Source organism: Stylophora pistillata, chromosome 3 (assembly GCF_964205215.1).
Source record: "Stylophora pistillata chromosome 3, jaStyPist1.2, whole genome shotgun sequence".
Taxonomy (NCBI): domain Eukaryota; kingdom Metazoa; phylum Cnidaria; class Anthozoa; order Scleractinia; family Pocilloporidae; genus Stylophora; species Stylophora pistillata.
The window spans coordinates 24,886,403-24,913,846 of NC_142521.1; the positions used below are offsets into that span (position 1 = coordinate 24,886,403).

The window sequence follows — 27,444 nt, forward strand, 5'->3', positions numbered from 1 at the left end:
AATATCAATTGGGACATCGTCCTGTTTTCTTCTCTAGTTGCTTATGTTATTTTGTAAGCGCAACAAATTTAATAAAGTTCAAAGTTCATAATGCACTGAAAAACGATGATGATGGACGAGTTGAATTTGCTTAAAGCAAGGGCAACGCGTCTAGTCACGCACGAATCAAATTACGTGATGAGTAACGCAGGGGGCACAGTGACGAAAGCGACAGTCGATTGATTGACGTTGCCCTCGACGGACGGTGATCAGGGACCTTGAGCATCGGGAGAATTTCAAGTTCATTGCGGTTAGTCTTAGCCATTTCACTTTGCATGATATATGAACTAACGCCCGAGGTGTCTCGTGAAGCTGAATGAAGGTCTCTTTCGCATCGAACTTCGATGAATTCAATCGAATGTTCGTTACAGGACGCGTTGAATATGGCTTCAGATTTCACACGTAGGTAGTCGGTCATTTCGAACTCTCTCCCTTACTTAATTTTTTAAAATGTGAGAGCTCCAAGTGCAGAAAAGCCTGGTAATTTTGTTCGATTATGCTAGTTTGTTCTGCAAACTTGTTCTGATACGGCGACTGAACGGTCACCGAACAAAATCACTCTCAGCACGTGATTCCCCATCGCCCTTGGGTTTGATGATCTGGAGAATTTCAAATCTCGAGATGCGATGGACCATTCAACGTAGGCGCAGGTCTAGTCGAGAACTCTCTGGTGCGATCGTTTCAGCAAATTTATTGCGAAGAAGCACTCAGTTAACGCAACACGTGGTCGACTCAGCGATAAGCAATCACATTATTTCAATCTATTTTCTTGCAGTAAGCATATATCTTATTTTTACAACTGTAAAGAGTATACAGAAGGTTAAAATGACTACATAGACGGTTAACAGACTGTAACGGGAATCTTGATCGTTGGAATCAAGATGGCGACAGGAATTTTGGTGTGTTAGATTTTTGAAACTGATAAGCATCGCCAAGGTAAAAGAGATAAAATTACTTATTTTAAAGACACAATAAGGCTCACCCGCTAAGTGCACAGGAAGGTCGAACGTCAGAGAGCAAGCGAAAACTTAAAGCGTGGTTTATTTGTTTTACTAGACTGAGTCAAACAATGAAGACTAATAACAGATCAAGTGACTAACACAATAATATGACGTTGTTATCCGCCTTTTTCTGCAATAGGAAATCATTTACGAAAAAACAACTCAAAGGCCATGGAACTTTGATGAAGGATGTAGAGGTATGAAATGAATTGTTGATAAAGATTAAAACCATTATTAGTCAACCAAACCGAACTAAACTTTCTAGGGTATCACAGATATCTTTAGTATAGTCCCAATTTTCAGACTTTCTTAAAGCCTCTTGAGCTCTTAAAACCTCTGGAGCTAAGATTGGGAGTCCAGTTTGGCTACACTCTTAACTTCAATTCTTCTGAACACAAAGAGCAGAAACAAAAGGATCAAACTTTCCTCTTCTTACTGCCTTTAAAGGGATCCTCCACTGTTTTTGAAAATATCGCTTAAAATGCTCTTTAAGTGTCCAAAAGTAGATTTTTCGGACAGAAAAATGTTCTCTCCCCTTAGATTTTTTGTTTTGGCCTCTCAAAAGAGGCATTCATGACCAGTTTGAACATCCCATGGTTGCCATTTTGATCGGCGTGCAAGGCTCTCAGGGGTGATGACGTAAAATTGTTGCTCGATCCCCTTGCCCTTGGTAAAATTGGTGGCAAAGTGCCGCATTGCGTTGCTTTGGAGTGTAGTATTCAAGCTAAAAACAGGAAAGGGGTAAGAAATCTTCAAAGCAATGCTGTTCAAAGTGCTTCGAACACAGACGTGAGTCTTTGGGTAAGGATGTCCTTCCAACAGCATGAATCCAAGCTCATTGAATTGCTGCATCATTTGGAAAGTTGTGGAAACGAATTTTGGAATTGTTTTTGGACTACTTTTGGATACTTAAAGAGCATTTTAAGTGATATTTTCGAAAACAGTGGAGGATCCCTTTAAGTAGAAGAGATCAATATAATGCTGCCAGGCATTGATCTCACAATGCATGGGTTCTGGCCTTAACTTGTCTGGAAATGCCCAATCCAAGGCAGACCTAACTGTCAGGTGCCATTTTCAGGCATAAACTGTAACTTTCTGGAATTTCTATTTTTCTCAGAAAGGTTTGGGGGAAGAGAGGCTATAAAATTGTTTACCTTTTCAGTATTAGCTTTTCATTTCCATAGTGTTAGGCTCCCAGGTGTCATCTTTACCTATTCCAATACTACCCTCCATAGTGTTCATGTTTCCTTTATGAACATTTGCATATGGGGAAGGATATGTAGCTGCTTAGCTCTGCCAGGACATACCTGCTCCTGGCTGAAATTCAACGGTGCACTCTTTATAACAAACAGTCAAAACATTACCTTCCAACATTTTCATCTCTTCACTGTGCTGCTTCCAGAGGTCATGCATTATTTGATCTTTCTCTGTTACACTTACACAGTGGAGTAGGTACTGGAAGTCCCTAATTCATACCTGATCTCCAAATTTCCAGCACACCATACTTCCAATTGACATTCTCAGCTCATTTGTTTTAGGAGCTCCATCATCTGACAACTGAAAAGTAACATGATTTTCATTTTCATTGAACCAGTGAAGTTTTTGAGAAAGGTGGGGAACTCTCAAGTGCAAATCAATAATCATTAACACCAGGCACACCAGGCTGGTGACTGTGTGAGAAACACCTGATACCCCTGGGATCTGTGTGACATGACCAGTTTCTAAACTTTTCACAAACTTGTCAACATTGTCATCTGAGAAGCTGAGCTCGGTTAATGTTATGTGGCTGGCAGACTTCTTTTTTAGGCATTAAACAAAAGGTATGCAAAGTATTCATGTGTCTACAGCCTTTTTTGCTGCATGTTGCTTTTATGTGGGGGAAACTGCAACAAGAAATCCATGTTTTGCATTGATTTATTTTATCTTAAAAGAAATAAATAATTTTATCTTAAAATAAATCATTAAATAAATATCTTATCTGTGGAATTGAAGTTTTCTGCCAGTGGATACATGCTTCTTATATAATGAAACATTAATAGCCTATGCAACTGAACAAAACATAACATTTTTATTGGAACTAAAGAATATCATTTTATTAACAGTAACATGAACAGAAAGTTAACATCTCACTTAAGTGGTGTATTATCAACATGAACAATTAGAAAGGTTTTGAAAATGTTTGTTATTTTTATAGAAAAATTGTAAACCAAACCTCTTGTCAATCGAAGTGAGATAATGTACATGTATACATTAAGCATATTAATGAATATGTCACCCACAGAGATGGTTATCTCTGTATTTGCTGAAAGTTTTGGTCCTTTGAATTTGTCAAGGAACTACAACATTGCCCTCTTAAAGCAAACTAAACTGTTTAATAATACAATTATGGTAAGGAAGAAATAAATTTGTTTGACAATAACAACAACAGAACATTAGTGTTTTGTTGAGTGGTATATTACCAACATCAACAACTAGAAAAGGTTTGGAAATGTTTCTTATTTGTAAGAATCACTCTGCAACTTTAGCGATGAGGTTTGATGTTGAGTCATATGTGAAGTTGATCTCTTTGAGAACTAGAAGAGCTTCACTGGTTTGTCTGACTTGGCAGCTTTAGGTCAGTTCTTCTTGCTTGATAATGCGTTGATTGTGTCTGTAAAAGCTGTAAACCAAAGCTCTTGTTCATCCAAGTCAGCACAGAGTCTTGCAGTAATATTCTTCATTGCATTCTTTGCTTCCTGGGAAGCACCACAATGTGAACACAGTGCAATTTTTTTTCCTGGCATAAGTGGCATTTTTTTGTTGCATGTTTTTATTTTTCAGATAATGTATATGTTTAGCTTATCAACTAATTTGGATTCACACAGAGATGGGTTTCTTTGCATTGGCCAGAAGTTCTGGTCCTTTGAATTTTTCAAGGGGAACTGTTACATCACCCTCTTTTAATAAAGTGGTGGGAGTTGTGCCTTACAAGATTTTTAACATGGTAGCTTTTGCCATTTTGAGTGTTTTTGTAAGGTCATCCCATATGTGTATAGTTGAAGTTCCTTTGCCATTTTCAATCACACAGTCCTCCTTGACATGTCCAATTTCTCTGTTTCTTTTCTTTACTTCTTTCGGTGGCAACTCTCCAAGTGTTAATACACCTTTTACATTCACTTGTTGGTTTCTAGTTAAAAGTCTGATTTGGTTTAGTGTTATATCTGATGCTTGATCATTTGTCCTCGAGTCAGTGACAGCTGTTGGATTCTGGCTGGGGAAGTCTATATCAAATGAATTTGCCTCTATAATTGTCGTTCCTTGATTAATGAACAGTTGTTCATTTTTCTCTCTTGCACCAAGTATCTTTGTCAGGCTTCCTGTGGTTTGCTTGTGTTTTGAAATCTGATGGGATCTATGGTCAAACTTAACCGCTGTTTTGTATTTAGTGAGTGAAGTTTGGAAAGTGAAGTTGTAGTAATGTCTTCCTTTCTTTGATTTTTGCATCAAGGTTATATCGTAAATGAAGCCAGTGTCACTTTCTTTGTGCTTCTGATTTGTTGTCCTGGCTAGAAAAGGAATGACAGAGATATTAATATTGTAGAATGGACATAGTTTCTATAAGAAATAAAGACAAAATACTTACCTGAATGTAAATAGGTAAGTTAATAATATTTAATAGTATGAAATAGTATAGGTAAGGTAATAATATTAATAGTATGAAATTAATTTAAAGTAAATTAACAAACACTTGTTATTTTAGCTCACGGAGTTGTGGAATAATTTGTATTGCTATTTTAAGGAACATTTTGATTTTTGAGCTTTGTAGGTTTGATTAAATTAGTTTTCTAGTGATGTACAAAGTCAAAGTCATCTTTATTTTAGCAGGGTGGCCCTTTCAGCACTAGGCTGATATCAATAGGAGCCCTGCATAATTAATGATTACTACATAACAACTGAAAAACTACCACTGGCTAAAAACTACTACAAGATAAAAATACAACAATCCTGTAGAATAAAGAGTTAATAAAATATACAATATCTCTTATAGTTTAAGAAGGTTCTTAAACTTGGAGAGTGATGTAGCTCCTTTCAATCTTCTAGGTAATCTATTAAAAAGGATTGAACCTGAATACCTCAAAGTGTTTTTTCCTAGACTTAATTTAGGGGCGGGTAAATGAAGATCGTTACTGTTTCTGGTGTTATAACTGTGACTACGATTATTTCTTATGAAATAATCACAAAAATAGGGGAAGCTAGATTATTTAAACATTTATACTCTAAAATACACTTGTGCATAGTTCTCTGTGTTGACAATAACAAGATGTAAAATACTTACTGTCCCAGAAACAAATTTTTAAATAGAGTTTTAGATTGAAAGGGAATGTGCATCAATAAATTTAAAATGGAAGGGACAACCAAATGGCCTGGTGATCAGTAATATGTTTCCGAGATTCCTGAAGTAACTTAAAAATAAGGGATGTTTGTGTATATATGGTCAGTGATTGTTCTGTTATCAGTTGTATACTGTGAAATGAGTTGTTGTAATTTTGTTGCGTAAACAGATTGTAAAGAGGCCTTCTTTCTAATTCATTCATCCAGTTGACATTAAAATCTCCAATAATAACTTTGTACTGCAATGACATTTTGTAAAATATTGATAAGAGAGGAACACAGAAGTCCTAGAGAGATGTTTGGTGAGTGGTAGATTGCTCTAACTGTTACGTTTAGCAAAGTGGATAGTCACAACAGTTATCTTGGTCCCATTAATATTACATTTCAAAGGAAAGCTAGAAACAAATGAGGGCTGACTGTAAATTGCAGTACCACCATAGGGTCTTGCATTTAAATTGTGGTTATCATTTCTAAACAAAGTGAATCTGTCCATACCATACATGGTGTCTCGGTCAAGTGAGGAAGATCTGGTTTCTGCAAAGATGAGCAAATCTGCATTTTTATACTTGTAGTCTTGGTGTACATCTTCAATGTGTTTATGAAGGGATCGTGCATTGAGAAAACATATGTTGAACAGACTTATTGATTTTGTAAAGGAGTGAAATGGAAAGGTCAAGGGTTCCTTGTCTTTGTAATTGTTCAGAACTTACTGTAATGTTGTTTTCAGTGAAGTCAGTAACATATGATCCCTTGAGAGTTGTTACCCTGCTAAGCCCTATATAATGTATACGAGGTATTGTCTTTTTGGTACTAAACTTTACTACAATTCTTGTCTTTGTATCTCCTTGTAACCTATGTATGGTTTTTGCAGCTGCTGGATGCAGGGGAAATTGTTTTCGAACTACTTGAGCAGCTTTGGTTCTGCCAACATTAAAACTGAACAGTTACAGGTTTTATTGGGGTCCAAGTGAGGCCAATTGTTGGTGTATATAACTGCCTATTTTTCATACCTTGTTTTCTTGCCTACGGTGTTATGGCCAAATTGCACCCATATAACTCCTGTTTTTCTTTGTGATGTACCAAATAGATTTAACTAGTTATAGTTCTCACTAGAGCTGCCCCCGCCCTACAGTACCATTTTCTTTTGTTTTCTGTTTTTGAGTTGGGCTTGTTGTTTACAGTTGTGTAATTTTTCTGTTATGTTGTTATGGAATTGTGGCTCAGTACTTTGTTTTTAGTAATTTTGGATCTCAAAATACTACAAGTGTACAAAATGTAGTTTTGAGAAGTGCTTGGGATGTTGTTTTTTTTTGCTGTGTGGTTTAACTTAGGATTTGTGTGTTGTTAACGATCAAGAAGAAGCAGAATGTAGTATGGTGGCGCAGAGGGGTCACACATGCAAATTAAAAATGTTGCCGCAAACTAAAAATATTATCTGCGAATTAAAAATAATGCTGCAAATGAAAAATGGTACTTGCAAATTAAAAATTTTACATGTAAACTAGAAATATTACCTGCAAATTAAATATGGTACATGCAAATCTAAAATGGCCCAGAAGGGTCACACATGCAAATAATTAAATGTTGCTGCAAACTAAAAATACAACCTGCAAATTAAAAATGAAAAGTCGTGCGCATGCATTGGCATCCATAAGATACTGGGGAGAGCGCTGATATGTTGCAATGGCGGACGACGAACGATCGCTAATCCAGAAGTACTTTCATCTTGGGTATGAAAATGAGGTTACTTTGCAATTTGTGGTCGACTACCACAGTATTAAAATAAGTTTAAGTACTCTTAAATGCAGGCTGCGAGATTATGGGTTGAAAAGAAGAGGAAACGAGGTCGATGTTGACCAGTTGCGGGATAATCAGGAATGAAATCAGTGGTTCTGGTGAATCACTAGGATACAGAGCAGTGTGGCATTTTTTGAGGCTAGTACATGAAATTTATGTCCCTCGCCACTTAGTAGCAACTATTTTACAGGAAGTAGACCCAGTGGGAGTGCAGGAGAGAAGAAGGCGCAGACTTTCTCAGAGGAAATATCTCAGTTGCGGTCCAAACTTCAGCTGGCACGTGGATGGTAATTTATCAAGCTTATGTTAGTTATGTTGGTAAAGTAATGGTGCTATGTGGGATGATTCGAACTTACATTCTTCATAGACTCGAAGGGGCTTTCAGGGAGAGCTAAGGGAGCAGACACCTAACAGGTCTTGAAAGCCCTGTCTGACTTTGTTTTGGTGAGGTGACTCGGTGACATCACAACCATGTTTACATACTTTCTTGCTTACTCTCACACAAACAAGCCTCTCACCAATCCTTCTCACTTTATATTGTATGTAACCTACTTTAGGATAGCTATGGCAGCTTTCTGTGCTTAAAATGTAAGTGTATTTGTAACAGCAAAATGAACTGATAGTGGTGTTAGGAAATAAGAGAATTATTAATTTCAAAAGTCAGAATATTTCAGGATTAGCTAGTTTGACTTTTATTGTTTTGTATAGAAGTGTTGAAGAATTAAAACTTTGGAGTGAAAAATACCATTCTATTGGTAAACTACTCGGCCATGATTTTGTAAACATTTGAGAATTATGGAATTATGCTTACCTTTTTAGGGTATGATTAACTCAAACCCTATGGCTTTCCCATCCATGGTGCTATAGACAGATACAGCCATAAAATTCTCTGGTTGGAAGTGACAAGATCAAACAATAGACCAGAAAATGTGGCTAAATTCTATTTGGATTGTGTAAAAGGGAATGGTGGGTGTCCAATTCTGCTAAGAACTGATTGTGGAACAGAAAATGGTGTGATGGCTGCAATGCAATGCTACTTTAGACAGAATGGAGAAGATGCATTTTCTGGAGAGAGAGCACATAAGTATGGTTCTTCACCTGCAAACCAGCGAATCAAGGCTTGGTGGTCTTATTTCAGGAAAGGTAGGGCAGGTTGGTGGATAGACTTTTTTAAGGACATGGTGAATGCTGGAGTATCGGACGTAGGTAATGTAATGCAAATGGAAGCGTTGTGGTTTTCTTTTGAGGCAGTCATTCAAAATGAACTAGACAATGTTAAGCAGCACTGGAATACACATCGTATTAGGCGCTCAGGACATGGCACAGTACCAGGAGTGCCTGACGTACTGTTCTACTTACCACAGAGGTCAGACGCTTTTGAGTGCAAGCAGGCTGTTGAAAACCCCAATTTGCAAGAAATGGAGCAGCATTTACTGCACACGCAACCCAGTGATGATGAAGGTGACTTATACCAAGAGTATTTTGACTATGTCGTTGATCATGAAGCCCTGCAGATTCCCAGCTCGATGAAAGAGGCTTTCAATTTCAACAATTGAAATCTTTATGTGTAATGTAAATAAATGGAAGGACTATTTTGTTAGAAATTTAAATTGGTTTATGAACTTTAACAAGTGTTATAAACATGAAGTTGCATGTGCTATGCCTGTGAAGTATACTGCAAATGGCATTGCTCAGAGAGTGCTGTAGCCTCCCAAACACACATTCTTAAAGATTAGTTGATCGTTTGTCCAGGGGAGGAAAAAAGCATGGGAGGCTACAGCACTCTTAAGGTTCTAAAGATTACACTGTACATGTACATCAATATCATAAATTTCAACTTACAGTGATTGTAACTTGTCTTCAATGATTCACTGTGGATACCTTTTGATAACAGTTTAAACAGAAATATAATTATATTTTATAACAACACTTTGAAGCACAAACATATAAAGTCTGTAAAATTGACTGGACGTATGGTTGTAATGTTCAACATTGTTAAATTGTGCTTATTAAACCATGTCCCATTTTTTGTCAACAGTTTTTTATTTAAGTAGAACCAAACATTGTTAAGGAAGTAACTGACAGAAGACCACTTCTGACATATATTAAAATTCAACATGACAGAAACTCTTAAAGGGTGCAGATAATAATTAAAACTCTCTATCATGCTGAATTTTACTTTATGGTAATTATTGAAAGTGGCCAATTTCTTTAAACATTTTCACACAAAGATTGAAACTTCCAGTGGCTCATTTAGATTAGGCCAAAACCAAACGAATCTTTCACTGCTGAGGTGATCATTTTCTTCATTGTCTGTTCATCACTGATGTGGACTGGTATTTTGATAGTGATGTCACATGTAGATACTGTGGGCCTACAGCAACAGCCTTGCAGGCAGCCATGAACAAACTCGAACGTGAACTTCTTGGGAAATCCCATGGGTGGAATTTGTGGAGACCCTGTCATCCACTTCACAAAGTCCTTCAAGGTTATACCATTAACACCTATAATGAAGAAGGAGGCTTTGATCTAAAAAAAGAAATAATAATGTGGTCATATACAAGTTAGTAAAACATAGTAACGGAGAGCTTCATTTGCCTCCTTACCATGTAAGTAATATAAATTTCCATGTATCACCAATGCAGTAATTGTGTAAATGATGACATAACATCATTCTACTTGATACTTGATACTCGATCTACTTGATACTTAAAAATTTACACTGGTGCCATCATTAGTATTTTGAAATTTGTTGTAAAGGCTTCTTGGTTTACTTTCTATTTATTGTCTGTCTCATAAAAAAAGAATTTTACCTCCATTACCAATGGATTTAATTACATCACTGAAGAACTTGTATGTATTGAACTCTAAATCTCTACAAAGCTGTGACTCACTAAAGTTTACTATAAATTGATCCAGAAATTCATCTGCAGTAATAGTAAAACAATTTCCATTTGTAAAGACAGGCTTCCAGAGTTCTTTCTCTCTCCTCATGTGGCCAAGAATACCACATGCACACAAGGCAATTTCAATTTGGACCAGCTGAGGAAGATATTGGTATAGTTGATCCTTGATGCAAATTGCCCTAGAGAATTAAGATTAAAGAGTATTAGTGTGTGCTTTTAAGAGAACCTTTGTGTAAAATAGTGCTTTTATGCAATAGGCAGCTGAATAAAACACATGTCTATAATAATTAGTGAAGTATAACTATGATCATTACTGAATGATTGGTTGAATTCCAGTAACAGTCTCCTTTTGAGGAATGCCTGAATATCCTACTTTTTCCAGCACATCAAGCACCTCGTCACATGTCAGCTCAGCTCTCAATTGTTCATCTGTCATGGCCTTTGATAGCTTAAAACAAAGATTACAGAATATTTTATTCTTTTTGTTCTCTTCCTTGGTGTCTGCAGAGAGTACCAAAATTTTGAAATACAACTAAAGACCATGGGCTTTTGAACTACAATCACTTTTTATTGCGCCTAGATCCTTGCGTGGCTTTATTTTGGTGGGAATTGTTTTGAAAAATTTAGGCAAATAATGAATTTTGTCCTTTCTCAGAAGTACAAGGACAAAGCAGAACACATTTTTCTTTGGAATGTTCTGTCTAAAATTACGTGTTTGGTGTACTGTTCCTCAAATGATTATGATTACTTTATATGCTGCATGCCTTGAAAAAGTTTATTTCCAACAGAAAAAGTATTGTTGAATTTTCTGGCTCTTACCTTACTAGAGGATTTTCATGAATTGAAAATAAAATAATATTATCATTTAATAATTTTATTGTTAACATTGTACTACCTTTAACAATAATAACTACTTTCATTCAGATATACAGGAATGCTAATTAATTACCCTTTCAGAAGTTTTTCTTAACAGAGGGTCCTTGTTTTGTGATGGAGAAAGAGGCTCACTAACCAGATAGGATGCTACATCTGGTGACATGAAATTGGGTGCTAGACCACCTTGAAATATCGACATCCCCATTGCTTTTCTACATGTTTTAAAGTCGCCTGCATTCAGAGCCACTGCAGAGGTAACAGGTTTCCCACCCTCAAAAAATCTTTCCTTTACAATGATTAACAACTCTGCAAAATAAGACAAAAAAAATTAAAATGAATTAAGTAAAAGAAACCAATTTAGAAATGCTTGTGGAAAACTTTGGCGGTATGAAAAGATCATATTGCTTTGATTTTTAAAGGGGTTAGTAACAGCATAGCTATCCACCTGGAAGATTTGAATATATGAGGAACTGACTGAGCTATAACACTTCTTAGCATGTCCAAAAATAACAATCAAAATCTATTACTTTATCCACGATGCTGACTTGTGTATATCCTACCTGAAAATAGTTCTCTCTTCAGTCCACCGTATTGTATTGTTTTGTATTGAATTGTAATCTTTATTTAGACACGATCAATTCATCAGCCTATAAAAATACATATCACATACACGAAGATATTTAAAATTAAAACTACATACTATAACACTAAAGTTGTTTTCCGTGAACGCCGTGCGTTAGACTTAAAGAATGTCATTAATCTTACGTTTAAATAACCCCAGAGACTCTGTGTTCCTTATATCGCGTGTTACACTGTTCCATAATGTGGCGCCATTGTAGCTAAAGCTTTTTCTGTAATAATTAGTGCGCGGTAGTGGAACATTAAGCTTATTTTCAGAGTCCCTGAGGTCATAAGTAGAGTCACGCCACGTAAACTTTGAATATAGATACCTTGGAGCAGGCTCCCCAGTGAAAACAACTTTAAGTGTTGATTTGGGATCTATTTTAGTCTCCATGGCCAACTTGAAATCTAGCCAGATAAACTTTCTTCTGTCGGTAAGACGTTTCGTATCCTGTGACAGCAACTGTCCTAATAATTCAGATATTTTATCCTTTAAGGCCACCTTTTGTTGCTGACCACTCAGCTCCTACACTGTGGTTGTTTTCTCAACACCACTGGAGGTACCACCATAACTTTGACTGTTGCAGGGCTGTTCTTCGTTGTCGAGTAACCACATGGAACATTGATCAGCATGCCCTTCAATAACTGAGAGGGGGAATAATGAGTGGCATATAGGGCAACCTATCGACCTTTCATTTCCACTTTCCACTTCTCGTGACTCTGATAATGTCAGTTGGGCCTCTGTTACCAATGATGGGCTGCCTTCATTGTCACTGTTGTCGTTGTCGTGTGAAGGAATATCCTGGATTTCGGTGACAAACACAGGCTCTTCTAAACTTTTGTCATCGTCATCTTCGAACAGAGGGTTGTCCAGATGGTCATCTGAAGAACATAAATAAAACGTTAACCTCCCATATGATTTATCGATCTCTTCTCTATATTGTTGTAATACAAATCGTTCATCACTATCTGGAAAAGTTTTCACCTCAGATTTGTCATGGTACAACAATCTATTCGATGATGGAAGCGTGGATGAAATTAAGTTGATGTTAAAGGGGTAGTGTTTCTCTAAAGCCTTTTTTAGTAAATCATCAGAATTGCTTTTGGATGAGACAGTCACTGGGAGAGTGACTCCATGTTTCACGGAAAGACTGCCGTCTTCATCGTTACAATTCCAACTTGGACTTTAACTTCTTTTTCAACCCTTTCCGGTTCCTTTTTCAGCCTTTTCACTGCAGATGGCTTAAGATACTCCAAACGATCGTCTCCCTTCCTCGATCGGAATGTTGAGAAGGTTAGGAGCGGCTTTGATCCTGTGGCCGACGTCTTTTGCATGCCATTAGGAGAACCCTTCTCCTTATCCATACTTGAGCTTATCATTTTTCCACATTTATGGCAAAAGATTGCAGCAGTCACACATTTTTTGCCACAAAATAAGCAGAACATCATTAAAAAAGCTCAACTAGAATCTCTTCCTTTCCCGCGCTAAACATAGATGAAGACTGAAGGCGAAGTCGTGCGCCTCGAACTAGGTCTTATCCTTCATGATGCGCATGCACGAATTTTCATTTTTAATTTGCAGCAGCAACATTTTTAATTTGCGTGTGTGACCCTTCTGGGCCATTTTAGATTTGAATGTACTATACTTAATTTGCATGTAAAATTTTTAATTTGCAGCATTATTTTCAATTTGCAGGTAATATTTTTAGTTTGTAGCAACATTTTTAATTTGCATGTGTGACCCTTCTGGGCCACCGTAATGTGGGGACTTGGGTGAGGTTTAACATTGGAATGTTATAGGTGGCATTGTAGAACAATTTATAGACAGCATTGAACAATTTATTATTATATTTAAACCTGACATTTTGCACTTAATAGACTAGTTATTAGACACAAAATAATAGCTTAAGAGGGCAATTTTAAATAGAATTAGTTTGAAAGGCATTGAAAAATTGGTCTGTTGAATAGAACGTTCTATTATTATAAACTGTAAAAACGATAAGTGGATGAATTATATAACTGGAACCAACAATATTCTTGGCTTGCATGTGACATCACATCTGGTATTCCGATTTACTCTCCGCCATGTTCGTGTACAGGAAGCTCATTAGCATATGTCAACTTGCCCCATATGCATTGTATTTTGCGCCACAAAATTTGTATTGAGACAAGCAAAAAAGTTATTCTGGCTCTTAAAAAGGATGAAATAGACCAAAATCTGAAATTAAACTTTCCATTGTGCTATCTGAATATGCACAACATCTGGATAGCCATTTAAGATGTAGATATATTGATAAAATCACTGCAATAGGGGTTGATCCCGCGAATCTTGACACTTCGCTTTCGATTCAGAATGTCTTCCTCCTATCGAAGCCATAGATCTGGTTTCGTACCTAGTCCTAGAAACAAGCTTTTGCATGATGCAGCAGTTCAAGAACTACAAAAGTTTAGAAGCTTACAACCAACTTGTTTCAGGATTCATCACAGATGTGCAAGGCAAAATAATTGATGGTTTGTTTGTTGTTATCTGGAAAGTGAAACATTCTCAAAGAATGAACGATCCACCAGTCCCTATCTGGATTATTTCAACACGAGAAGGAACAATCTCTTCGGCTCGCTGTTTTGAATGTTTGGCTGGTTTGGGTGAATCGTGCTCATACATCGCAAGCGTACTTTTTTATGTCGAGGCGTGGGCACGTTTACATATCAAATTGGCATGTACCCAAGTGAAATGTTTGTGGTTACTACCATGGTACGTTGAGGATGTTCCATATGCAGAGGTAAAGGGCATAAATTTCAAGTCTGCTAGGCGCTTGAAAGCTGAACTTGATCATAAAATAGATGAAGGTCTACTGACCGCTGGAGGAATTACGTGCACAGAAAATGAGGTGCCTGCAAAACCTTGGAAATTACTTCCTACTGTAATTAAAATGAATGAACTTTTCCGCAAGTTAAATGACTGCAAAAACAAACCTGTTATTCTCAGTCTAGTTCCAGAATATTCTGATAGCTTCATATTGAAGAGCCGCATTATTCCTGCTCTGAATGACCTTTTTGACTTAGAAAACACTAGTTGAATTATGTCGATTTGTTGACGAAATGTACTGAACTTGACATCTCTCTTACTGATACGGAGCTGGAAAATTTTGAGAAAGATACCAGAAACCAAGCGCAATCAACTGCTTTTTCCAGGCATACAGCGGGTCAAATTTGTGCTTCTCAAAGTCACAGTCTTTCACACAAATCCTGCTCAACCTTCAGTATCACTTGTGAAATCCATTTGTTACCCTCAACTTTTTAAAGTTAACACAAAGTCAAGTGCATATGGAGGTAAAAATGAAGCCAAGGCAGTTGATGCATATCAAAAGGCAGTATCTGAAAAGCACAAAGATTTTAAAGTCACAAAATGTGGGATCTTAATTCATAAAGAAAAGCCATGACTTCATGCAAACCCTGATTTTCTGTGCACATGCACATGCTGCGGAGATGGTTGTGGCGAAGTCAAGTGCCCCCATAGTCTACGAGATGGAGACTAAGAAGTATGTTGAAAAAAAGTCTTCTTGTTTAAACATGATTGATGGCAGATTGCAATTAAAGAGAAACCGCCAGTACTATTTTCAGGTTCAGCAACAACTATTGATATCTGGACGGGCGGATTGCGACTTTGTAGTTTGTTGTTTTCCCAAAACTGGGCCAATGTTCTTTGTCAAGAGGATAATGCCAGACCCAGTTCATTGGGGTGCTGTTGTGCCTACACTCAGGGGTGTAGCCAGGATTTCTAGGGGGGGGGGTTCCAAATTGGTTCTGATGGACACAGTTCTAAAATCCTTACATTACGTACGTACAAGACTTGGCATTTATGCTACGCAAACAGAAGATGCCTTGGTTGCTGTTGAGCGAACGTGTTTATCACTTCCCCTATATTTATATCTCGGTGGTAATTGATGTTCATCAACACCAGCCTAGATTCTCGCTCGCTTGACATGGTCGACCTCAGGTATGTTTTTAACCTTCTTAGTGTACTGAATGAGCGCTCACATTTAGCTGACGTTATCGGCAACGTGCACAAAATGCGGATCAAGGTGTGGATGTTAGAAAAAAACTCTCGATGGCATGCTGCCAGTGTCTCAACTGCACTGGTGGGAAGGTCGGCATCCTCAGTGCTACACCACTTTCTCTTCCATCGCAGGAGCTCAACATCAACCATACGAGGAGAAGGAAGGTTGTTCTCGTAAAACTCTAGCGCTGCTCCAATGTCAGGATTTGTCTCTGACGGCTACCAGCTCAGGAAGAAGATTAAAGGGGCTGGACAAGACAGCATCATTAGTAGGATGGAAGTATGTTTTCATCTCTGATTGTAGATGGTCTAGAAGGGTAATAGCAACTGTCCTCTTGTAGAAATCAGCTGGTGTCTGGGCTGGTACATTGTCGCGATGCTGCTGCTGATTAGTTCGGCGTGGTATGGAAGGCACAACCTCGACATTTGCTGCGGTAGTGACCGCCAGATCAAACCACTCCTTTCATCGTCATATCTGCTCTGGGGTATATACAGTTCGTCTTGTTTTGAAATCTCGCGAACGAGTACGAGAAACAACCATACATCTCTATATTCTGAGATGTGGGAAATGAGACGATGACATATTTCTAAGGATGGGATGTCTTCAAAACCTAAGATGGCATGTAACAAGACACGTGCGCGACCCGTTTTGGCGCAGGGATGAGTATCGAATTTACAGATTTCGTGAGGACACTGATAGGTCTGATAATACAGTTCACGGGGATACGAATCTGCCAGCTCTTTACCGCACTCCGTCGAGACACAAATGACTACACACGATTCTGTGCAAACACGTTTATTACAAAATTGTACTAAGAATTTTAATGCATGATTTTTTTAATGTCTCTCTCACTCGTTGTTCTCCTCCTCTTCGTCTTGCTCTTTAGCGAAGCTCACTTTCTTTATTTTCTCTTCTAGCTTGTGCTCAACAATTAAACGCAGTAACTTGCGTAGACTCATGATCGTGTCCGTCTTTGCTTGACGGTTCTTTTGGTGCCCGTAAAATGGTTCATCTGGCTTGAACACGTACTTTTCTTGAATAGAATTCAAGATTGTAATCTCTTCGATGCTCTCGTCTACCATAAAAGTATCGCACATGGTGTCGACCAGATAGAATAGTTTTTCTTGCTTCATCAACACCTTAAGTTTCTTTTCACACGCCATTTCAGGTCTTCTTTGTTCGGAACAAGCAGAGTGAGAGGGCGTCTCATGGCTGAGCTTCCTTTCATATATACATCTTTAACCAATCATGACTCTTTTTTTGTGACACGTGTGTTGAGGGCTTTTACCATTCGCTTGGACGAATTAACGAAAGGTACCAAGACAAATACTTTTCTTTTATTCTCTTCTCTTCTATTGTTGTTACTACCTTCTACTACCACAGCTATTTCTCTTCTAACTTCAGCAAGGAGTGCCCTCTCACTTAATGTAAAAATCACAGGCATGTTTGGGTTAGCCGACCATGGGAATTTCCAAAACAGGATATTCAGTGTGGGTAAAACTCAAGGTCAGTTTTACCAACCCAAACATGACCACCTAGCAAACTAGTTATCCTCAACCCTAACAAGTGATTAAAATGTCTAGCATGGTAAGAACTGAGCCAAGTTCAAGCACACACTAAAAATAGATGATCAAAACTATAGATCTACCAAAATAGCACGTAGGGGCGAAAAGGCGAGACTTAATAAAACACAAGGGGAAGCTAAAAAATACTTGAAATATCAATCCTTGGAAATGCTCTACAACATTCCTCCCCGCCTAAATTAAGCATCATCCTCGATGCGGACGGTAGGGAAAGATTACATGGAAAACTTAACTCATCTAATACAAAATAATTAATTTTTGTTGTGGTTTGTTTTCTCTTTTTTTTTTTTTTTTAAATTAATTTAATTTAGACCTATCAGTCTGGTTGCAACCCAGTCAAACGGTTGTTAACTAACTGCCTAAAGTGGTCTGTGTTATCTGCTAATAACAGATCATCAAAATCGAAAATTTCCTCGTACTCGCGCGACGTGTGAACTCAAAGGCTACGGGCTACTGAAAGGTAATTCCTCACTTTCAAAGTGAACATTACTGCTCAAAGCTGATTTTCTTCGTACAAGGGGTAAAAATTATCAGAAATGGGGCCCGAAAGACATGAGTTAAGAACTGTTCGCGAACCATGAAGTATTGGCTGATATTTACAAACTCAACTAGGTCATCAGTGTCCCAATCAATGGCACGTCCGCGGCCGGAAAAGAAACTTAAAAATAAATCGAATGTCTGCCATGAAAAATATTGGTTTACATGAAATACGGGAGTGACCTGTTCTAGGGGCTGACTCTCACATCGATGTTTAAAGGTTGCGAACAACCTGCTAACCAACGCTAGCTGGATGGCAGTTAATTCATCTAATATTCGGGAAAAATCAACCAAAAGTTAAAGTTATTATATAATTCATTATCGAAATAGAAATAGTTTAGTTCAGTTCAGTTCCTTGAATGACTAGTGTTGGATAATCTTCACTTCTTTTCTCTCCGGGTTTGTGTGTTGTACGACTTTCTTCTGCGGATGTTGTTTTCAGTCGGTTGATCCTTCTGCGCTTTGAACAATGTGTGCAATTTTTATGTTGGTGACTCTCTGCAACTGCTGTTGGCAAGGTAGGTGGACTGGCTGGTGTGGAGTGTCGCACAGATATTCTGGAGATGCACCGGCAAAGAATACAGAACAATGAAATATACCACTGATAGACCAAGTGCAACTAAAGCAATATATTTGATGTAAGTGAACTGAGTAGTTTCGTCTATCTGATCAATCAAAACTGTCTGCAAAGTGCCACTGGAACAACTCGTCGATCACTGTATGATTAATCTTGATAGGTGGTGGGATGGTCAGTGACTTATGATGTAACTCCAATGTAGGAAAATCATCTTAGTTGGGATCCCACTGAACATATGAAAGTGTGTCTGTTGGAAATAAAGGTAATGATACCATTAGTCTTTAGGGACAAGTGCCCAAACTAGTCTCCATGCCAATGAAGTTAACGTTGCAAGGTAAGTTATAGATGGCCAATGGAGAAATGTTAAGTTGCTCGGCATTGCTCAAAGCCAAAGTTCCAGAAGTGGTGGAGAGAAAATATCTGCCTCCAAGATGAGCCAATGGGTGGATATGGTCGTACTTCGAAGTAGGTTGATGGTTTAAAAGTCTTTGTATAGAATTACACAGTTACTGGTGAACCAGTAGTTTCCATTGTGGTCCTTGCAAACAAATGAAACAAATGGTCTAAATTGAACATAACATCATAACATCATCACATCATAAGAACCCCAACTGGCCAGAGGCAAACCAGTTGGCTATTTACAAGGGTGGCCAAGGATCTGAACTCGGGGCTACCGTGAAACAAATCCAGTGGTCAGGGTGGGACTCGAACCCGGGAGCGGCGGATTACGAGTCTGACACTCTAACCACTCGGCCACACTGCCTCCACACATGGTTTCGCGGGAAAGAAAGTTTCAGGTCTGGATTGCAAGCAAAACCTAACCATTGCAAGCTAGAAACTATCTTTAATACATTTTTAGGGCATAAGAAACGTACTTGACTTCTAAAACACCTATCTAATCCATCTAAAGAGACTACCTGCCTTGCATTTGGACAATTAATTAAAGCGAGGTGTTTGTGTTGGACAGGCCCTGAAAAACATTTTCCCGAAATATTAAACTTAAGTGGAGTCAAATGTTGTACGACGCAGAACCTGTCTTTATCTGCAATCTCTGGTGCTAACAATAAAATATCGACAGTTAAATCCTGACCGCTGTGTTCGACATTGACCATTGGGCTAGCCAGAACAGACAAACCTTGTTCCAATGCTGTTATAGTCAACCTCAATGGATGATCAGCAGAAAGTTTGGCAGACAAGTGGGAAGACATAAACTTAGGTAAATCAGAATAGCCTACTAATGATTTTTCATGTAGATGGTATATCTGACTCAAGGTATCTTGGATTTCAAAAAGTCTTAGAAATGTGGTAAAAGCACGATTAATTTCGGCAGTATACTTAGAGAGAAACTGAATTGTCATTCCCTCGCGGCATTTGGCTGAATTGGCAAATTTTTTAGCTGTTTCTGCCAGTCATTAAAGGTACTTTGGACCATTTTTAAATCCTGAGACAAAAAGTTTAGTTTGCTGTTCATCTGATCAGTAATTTTGAAAAAAAAAACAATCTTTCCGTGGAGAACTCGCATCATAGCTTGCGAAATAGACATAGCGTAAGTCAGAGCTCTCAGAGTGGCTTTAAGGCTCTTAACATGGTTGTCTTGAGATTTGTGTCCTGTCCCAGTCCAAATTGCACGAAAAATACCTAGAACACCTGCGTGACACATCCAATTCGGACGTCGCGTGCGACTCTGTCCTCATAACCACTGTCTTTCGTCAACTGACAGACCGCGACAGAACTTTAACGCCTAAGTTTTGCATTCAGAAATGGAGCTCTTATAGACACAACATTCTCGAGACTTTTTTCCTACCATAAACTGGTAATACCTTGGCGAATATGTGTCGCACTCCATTAGGGTTGAAAAGCCTGGCAAAGAAAGAAGTCGCCGAATGACCTTTTCGAAGCCTCAAATTGTCAGGAGTAATTGATCAAAAAACTTTCCTGTAGGTGCAGAACAGGATGTATTTCTCATAGAAAAAGTACTCTCCATTTCTGTAAAATTAAAGACTGTGTGAGTATTCAAAAACTTTGTCTCAGTATAAGGGGTAAGCGGTTTAGGGGAATGAGCAATCATTAACGGGGCAGGGTAAAATTCTACTTTCTGCATGGGGGAGTCAAAATTTTGAGCATGTGTCACACAAAACTGAACAATAACAAAGGCAATATGAGATAAAGCAATGATCAGGACGCGAGCCTGGAATCCATTTACCCAAAATCTTTTAATTTGATATAAAAACAAAAATCTTTGTATACAGTCTTAGAGTTCCTGGAGGATAACAAAAATAGGAATGAGTTGACTACAAGAGAATTAATTCGTGTTGCAGCAGTAGCAGCAACAACCTTATCAACAGCAAGGTGGCCACTAACCAAGACAACAATATTAATCCTCATCAACGACAAAAACTCCCTAATTCAATTTGAAAACAGAAAATCTTTGCCTATGATTCTGAAATTTCTGGAGAAGAACAAAATAGAAATAAATTGATTACGTGGGAGCTAGTTCTTCGAATTGTTAAAATTATCAACAAGTCGTCTATCTAAAATACTTTCTTCCGGTTCCCAAGTAGACTGATTTCTGGGAAAGTTATGCCACTTAACTAGGTATTCCATTTTGCCTTTCTTTTTACGAGATTTAAGAATTCGTTCCGCTTGAAAAATTCTGTCGTTGCTTTCTCTGAGGAATCCGAACAAGGCTGGACCTGATTGTCTGAATGTGAACTTGAATTAGTAGTATCTGAAACTGGCGGTTTAGGACTAACATTCTTATTGAGAAGAACCTCTGACTCAAAACAGTCATCTGGAATATCAGACTCATCCAGATAAGGCTCACTAGGGTCATCCACTAGTGGAGGTTCAATTGGTCGTAAAGATGGATCGATAAATGGCTTCATTCGATTTGCATGCACGGCAAAGGTAACTTTCTTATTAGTATCAGTGCGGAAATGAAAATGAACGGGAGATGATTGCTCCACTATCCTGTATGGTCCTAACCAATTGTGCAAAAGTTTCCTAGATAAACCCTTTTTAACTCGTGAATTGTGCGTGCGCAAGAGTGAGTTGTAGGTACGATGTGATGAATGGCGCTTGCTCGCTCGATTAGTCGATTCCTGTAAACTTTTCTCTATTTTAGGCTTTTGAATGCATTTGATAGTTTTTGGCGAGTGATAAACAAGCGAAATGGCGACCTTTGTTGCTAAGAATAGTGTTGGCGTGAAAAAGAAGCCAATGATAATCTTGAAGGAGTAAAAAAGTATACGTTTTTCATTTGTGAATTAATTAAAGTTTGCCCAATCTCCGAATACACTTTTATCTTTTGCAGTGTATATTTCATTTATGGCATAAATACTTCTATTTTTAAATGTACACATCCAGGAAAATGATTATTGTGTCTAAAAAAGAAAAAAAAAGAAAATAAAGAAGGAAAGGTAAGCCAAACTCAGAATATAGATGAGAACGTCGCAGTTGAACCACCTACGTTGCTACCATAGACGTTTTTTTTAGATAGACGTTTATTGAGAAGAATACCTTAATAGCAGCTGGAAGCTGAATTGCAAAGGTGTACAAATTATGTAATAGAACTATACAATAAAATCAAACCTAAAACCTGAGAATGTCAGCTACCGCATTGCTTTTAACCATAAGGCCACTGAAACAGCTTGTTACCCTGGGGCGAAACTTTATCTAGATACAAATTTTACATTTAAAACGCTGGTCTTTTGGTAATTTCAACCGCGGGCTCAAATAACTCGAGTTGCTGCTCGCCGATAGTCCGATTTTGAAGTGTTGCTCACGGCCAACTGCTCGTAAAGCGACTTGTTTGAGGCTTGTTTGGTATTCCTGGAGCTGTATCGACGTTGGAAAGTGGTTCACAAGTGGGAACTGCAGTGAAAGAAGCTTAAGCATAAGTTCAATCAATCGATATGCTGTTTCTTCAATGGTGTAACTCGCACTGCACTGTTACGTTAGTATGTTTCCAGATAGGTTGAATTAAGGTTTTTTTTCATAAAAATGCGTCCTGGAGTAAGGAACAGGAAGTTTTAAATATGGCAATTGATATCACTCAAAATGAGGGTGATTATCAGTTCTCAGAACAAGGAATATCCACTGACAGTGAGTGACAAATACTGCCCAAATCTGATAACGGAGGGCTTACCTTATTAGGTGACTAAAGTTTCTCAGAGTAAGACCTATTTTTTTCAAAATGAGTAAGTAAAGATCTCAAAAGAAAGCACTTCTCAAAGATTGTTAAATAATACATCATCCCTTTGTCCTTGAGACAAAGATCTTAACTCCAGGAAGTGGTTCTTTCTATCAATATTTTGTGCATGTAACACAGGTTAGCCAGGCCATATTACAAACTCAACAAAAACTTTTAATCTGACATTAATAAACCCAAAATGTGCTTTCTTTAAAATGTTTTACATTATTTGAACTTAAGATACCTGCACAGCAGCAAGTTTTATTTTGAAGCAAGACTTTAAGTTACACCTCGCTTCATTTGATGTATATCAAATTAACAGCAAAGTGACATGGCTTTATACCTAACACCAACTCTTCAAGAAATGGCACAGCTACATGTTAACTTAATATGCTGAAATTTTAACTCTTAAATAAAAATCTTTATGCAGATTCACCAATACTAAAATAAACAGTATATAGCGGCTTCATGATAAACACAAATTCCTCAAGGAATAGGTATAGTAGCCTTTCCTTTGAATCATACTGAAGATTACTCTTTCTCTTTGTCAAAAATCTTGCCACAGATTTGCCTGTACCTAAATGCTGATCGTAGAGGCTTTACACCTAGGACATATTCTTCAAGAAATTGATACAGTAACTTTTCTTTTGAATCATACTCAAGATTAAAACAATAAGTTGACAGTCACAACAACAATCCCTTTACAAGGATGAATATCCTTGCTGGTGTATGACTAGAATTACTTCTGTCAACAAGTGGTTTATATTTAGTTTGAGATTCTTTACTCTGGTTCAGTAATTTTTTGTATAATAATCACATGATTGTAAGTAAAAATTACAAATGGTAGCAGTTTACATTCCATGCTTATTTTTCTGGAAGTTACAAATTTAGGATTTATTTTGTCAACCACTTTGTCATTTAAAATTAAAAGTCTTTGTGAATTAGATGCAACAAGGATATTCCTAATAATTTAGGGTAAACTAGCAGCACTCAAAACTGTGGTCTTGTTTCATGAAGAATCACAGATATTGAGTGTGTTGAAAGAAAAATGTATTACTAAATCTTTGTTAATATGAAAGAAAAATCAATGTAAAAATTTTTTTCAACTTATATATAGTTCTATTTCCTTGGGAATTTGACAAGCACAATTCCACAGATATTTTGAAATTTTGGCAAGGATTTATCAGAAATCTAGTTGGAAGAACCTTTCTACATAAACGAATACTTGAGATATTTATTCAATAGTGGAAGTATCCTTAAAATGAGGATTCAAAGTCATAATTCTTAAAACAAGGAATGTAAATCTTATTTTTAATGGTGGTATTCTTAAACGGAGAAACTTTCATAGGAGAGTATAAAATTCTTATAAGCAGATATCTTGATCCTTACATTTTAAGGAATTGACTCTCAAAATAAGGAAAAAATCCTTGTTTTGAGTATCCACTGACTAACAATAAGAATTCCGAAAAACATAGAATTTAGAGTGGTGTGAACATCCTTGTACTTGTTTTTTCATCCTCGTGCTAATAATTATCCTAGAAGTGTGAAACAGGCTTTAAAGGCATTACTCGGTTGCAACACAAGCATAGGCATAAACATAACAAGCTAATGTGCAGGTGGGTTCAGCGGCAACATAAACATGAGCACAAGTGCTCAGTCGATGTTATGTTAAATAGGGACATGGTTGGTATAAGCAGTATAGTGCTTGCTGATTGCCTGAAAGTTTTTTGCTTATGTTTATCCTTACGCTTATGCCAACCAAGTCTTAACTAGACAGTACAAGCATAAAAAGAAGGCAACGTTTTGATAATCTTATGCATATATGCTTATCCTTATGTCTGTGCATTCCATCCAGATTTTAAATCCCTATGCTTGCATCGCAAGTAAATACTGAGCTCAATATTGGAACATTAGTTTTATTATAAACAAAACAGCACCCTTTTGAACTTTCATTCCACAAACCTTAACAGTAAAATCTGTAACAGTGATTGTCTTGCACCAAATCCTAATCAGGCCATATTTTCTGTCTTTGAGGCCTAATTTAGTCTCGCATCATATTCCTCATAATGCTCATTTACCAGTCTAACGATTCATACCTTAGTAAGGAAATCAAACACCCATTTCTATTGACGACACAAATTACATTGGCTTATCCAATTCACAAGTTGGCTCACAGAGCCTTTGATTAGTTCGAGGTGTATAGACCCAAACACGTTGACCAAGTTCGAACACTGGTTCTTTAGTATTCTGATCATAATAATCCTTCATTTTCTGCTGAGCACGCTGCAAATTTTCTCTAGCCAAATTTTGTGCCAATTCAATGTTTTCAACAATTCGTTTATGATGTTCAAAAACTGAAGCAGTAACATCGTCATTGACTGGCGGTAAATACTTGACATCCACAGGCAAACGCGGCTCATGGCCATACAGTACGTAATAAGGAGAATCGCCAATGGCTTCTAAAATCGACGTTCTATGGGCAAACAAAACTAGCGGTATAAAATCATCCCAATCTTTTTGATTCTTTGCAACATACGTTGAAAGTGACTGACATAAAGTAGAGTTAAATCTTTCAACGGAGCCATCAGTTTGCGGGTGATAACTAGAAGTGTTCACTTTGTGAATATGGAAGACCTTACTAACATCTGCTACCACTTTAGATAAGAAATTTTTTCCTCTATCAGACAACAGAACTCTAGGTGCACCATGTCTGGCAATGAACTTATTCACTAATAGACGAGAAATTACAGTTGCTTCAACGCTCGGAACAGGAAATGCTTCACACCATCGAGTAAGATAATCGCTGAAAATGACGACGTACCTATTACCCTTGTTAGAAGGTGGAAAAGGCCCTAACACATCCACAGCTACTCTATCGAAAGCATTCTCCCCTGGAATTGGAAGTAAGGGTGCCTTTTTGATATTCCAAGGCGATTTTCTCATGGAACACTTAGTGCAAGACTTACTCCAATGTTCAACATCTTTGTACACTCCTTTCCACCAATATCGCTGCTTAACCTTATTGAAAGTCTTATGGACTCCAAAATGCGTGTTGGAAATGTGGTCATGCATGTTCGACAAAATTTCAAATCTCAATGGTGGAGGTGCAACGAGCTGAGGAAATGAATCCCAAGAATTGCGCTTTCAATTGTTGCCTAAATGGTAAAGTAAACCATCACGTCCGATATAAAAACTGTCACTCACAAGTAAAAGCTTGCACGCCGCAGTATCGTCCAACGGTAAAGTATCATTTTCTTGGTAATCAATGATCTCACTAAGGTCAAAATCACTCCTTTACAATTCTCGTACTTTCGCTGCTTGGGGCTCGTCTCTTTGGATTGAATTACGTTCCCTTGTATCATAAGGACGTCTAGACAAACTACCCGCATTTCCATGCATCTTACCAGGGCGATGAACAATCTCAAAATCGTACTGTTGCAAAAGTAAAGCCCATCTTGCAAGACGACCAGAAGCATCCTTAACATTCATTAACCAATGTAACGAACTGTGATCAGTAACAACCGTGAATTGGTGACTCGAAGGTAGGGCTGAATTTTCTAAATCCCTTCTAATAATGTAAGTGCTTCCCTCTCAGTTGTGCTATAGTTGCGCTCTGCACTATTCAAACCGTGACCGTTATAAGCAATCCCTACTTCTTTACCGTCCTGGACTTGAGCTAAGGTAAATCCTATTCCTGTAGAACTAGCATCGACAAACAGTAGAGAAGGCTTTTTAAAGTTAGGATAAGCTAAAATAGGAGCAGACACTAAAGCATGTTTCAACTTGTCGAAGCAACGGCACACTCTTCTGTCCAATTGAAAGAAGCAGCCTTCTTAGTTAATGCATTCAAAGGATTTGCTATGTGAGAAAAACCGTTGACAAAAAGCCTGTAATAATTAGCGAGACCTAAGAAATTCCTGAGTTCCTTGAGATTAGTTGGAGTAGGGAAATCCTGCACAACACGAATCTTTTCTGGGTTGGGACTAATACCTTCAGGAGTTACGATATGACCAAGATATTCTACCCTTTGTTTAATGAAATTACACTTCTGTGGATTTAGTTTGATATTAGCTTCACGAAGTCTCTTAAAAATTTCTTCTAAACGGACCAAATTTTCATCGACCGACTTTGAAAATATAATGATATCAAACCGATATTCCAATCCTGTCAAAATATGGCCCATAAGTCTCTGGAAACTCTGTCCAGAATTTGTAAGACTGAAAGGTGTTACCAAGAATTTGTACACACTATCGTGCATAGCAAAAGCAGTCTTTTCTCTGGCAGAAGGATGAAGTTCTATTTGCCAATAACCTGATTTCGTGCCAATTGTGCTGAAAACATTTGTTCCACAACATGGGCTTCAGTTTGGTGTTCTTTGACCCCGACATGATCATGGGTACAAACAACGAACTATGGCTTGACGATAGCGTCTCTCTATCACTCTTTTTAAATGTTTCCTTCCTCGCTAGGACATGGTCACCAATCTTTGATAAAGCGATGCGACTCTGCAGTCTTCTTAAACCACTCAGGCGAATATTTTTTATAATAAAAGTCACCATTTCACTCATCGTATCTGAATGACTTATCATGGGATTGCGAAATGAAGCAAACACCTCGGTCACATCGTCCACAAAAATTATTCCACCTCATGCGCTCACCCATTTCAAACGCTTCCCAATGCTTGAATAAATACATCTGCATGTGACCCCCTATTGGATTTGGCCATTCGTTGACTTCTCTGACCGTCTTGTCAAATAATTCCTCTCAGGCTTTTATAAACCTTTGTTTAGATGCCAGATCGTCTATATCAAGAGATGGTAACTCCTTTTCAAAGACGGCTTGTAAATATCGAAGAAAATAATACACCTCCATGTAATGAAACGATG

At 37.7% G+C, this 27,444-nt stretch overlaps 1 long non-coding RNA gene and 1 pseudogene across 4 annotated transcripts; both read left to right on the forward strand.

Moving 5' to 3' along the window:
- Positions 1 to 205: 205 nt before the first annotated feature.
- Positions 206 to 23,412, forward strand: LOC148735191 (uncharacterized). Of its 3 annotated transcripts, none has more exons than XR_015998824.1 (3): positions 206 to 289; positions 1,096 to 1,237; positions 23,124 to 23,412. It is a non-coding gene; the product is annotated as an uncharacterized LOC148735191 (long non-coding RNA). The 3 variants fall into 3 exon arrangements; XR_015998823.1 differs by having other exon boundaries at positions 213 to 289; positions 1,180 to 1,237; XR_015998822.1 differs by lacking the exon at positions 206 to 289 and adding an exon at positions 306 to 441 and having other exon boundaries at positions 1,180 to 1,237.
- On the forward strand, positions 4,824 to 23,412 carry LOC111342571 (uncharacterized; annotated as a pseudogene). Its single transcript, XR_015998821.1, has 2 exons — positions 4,824 to 7,495; positions 8,028 to 23,412. The product of XR_015998821.1 is annotated as an uncharacterized LOC111342571 (transcript).
- Positions 23,413 to 27,444: the final 4,032 nt, after the last annotated feature.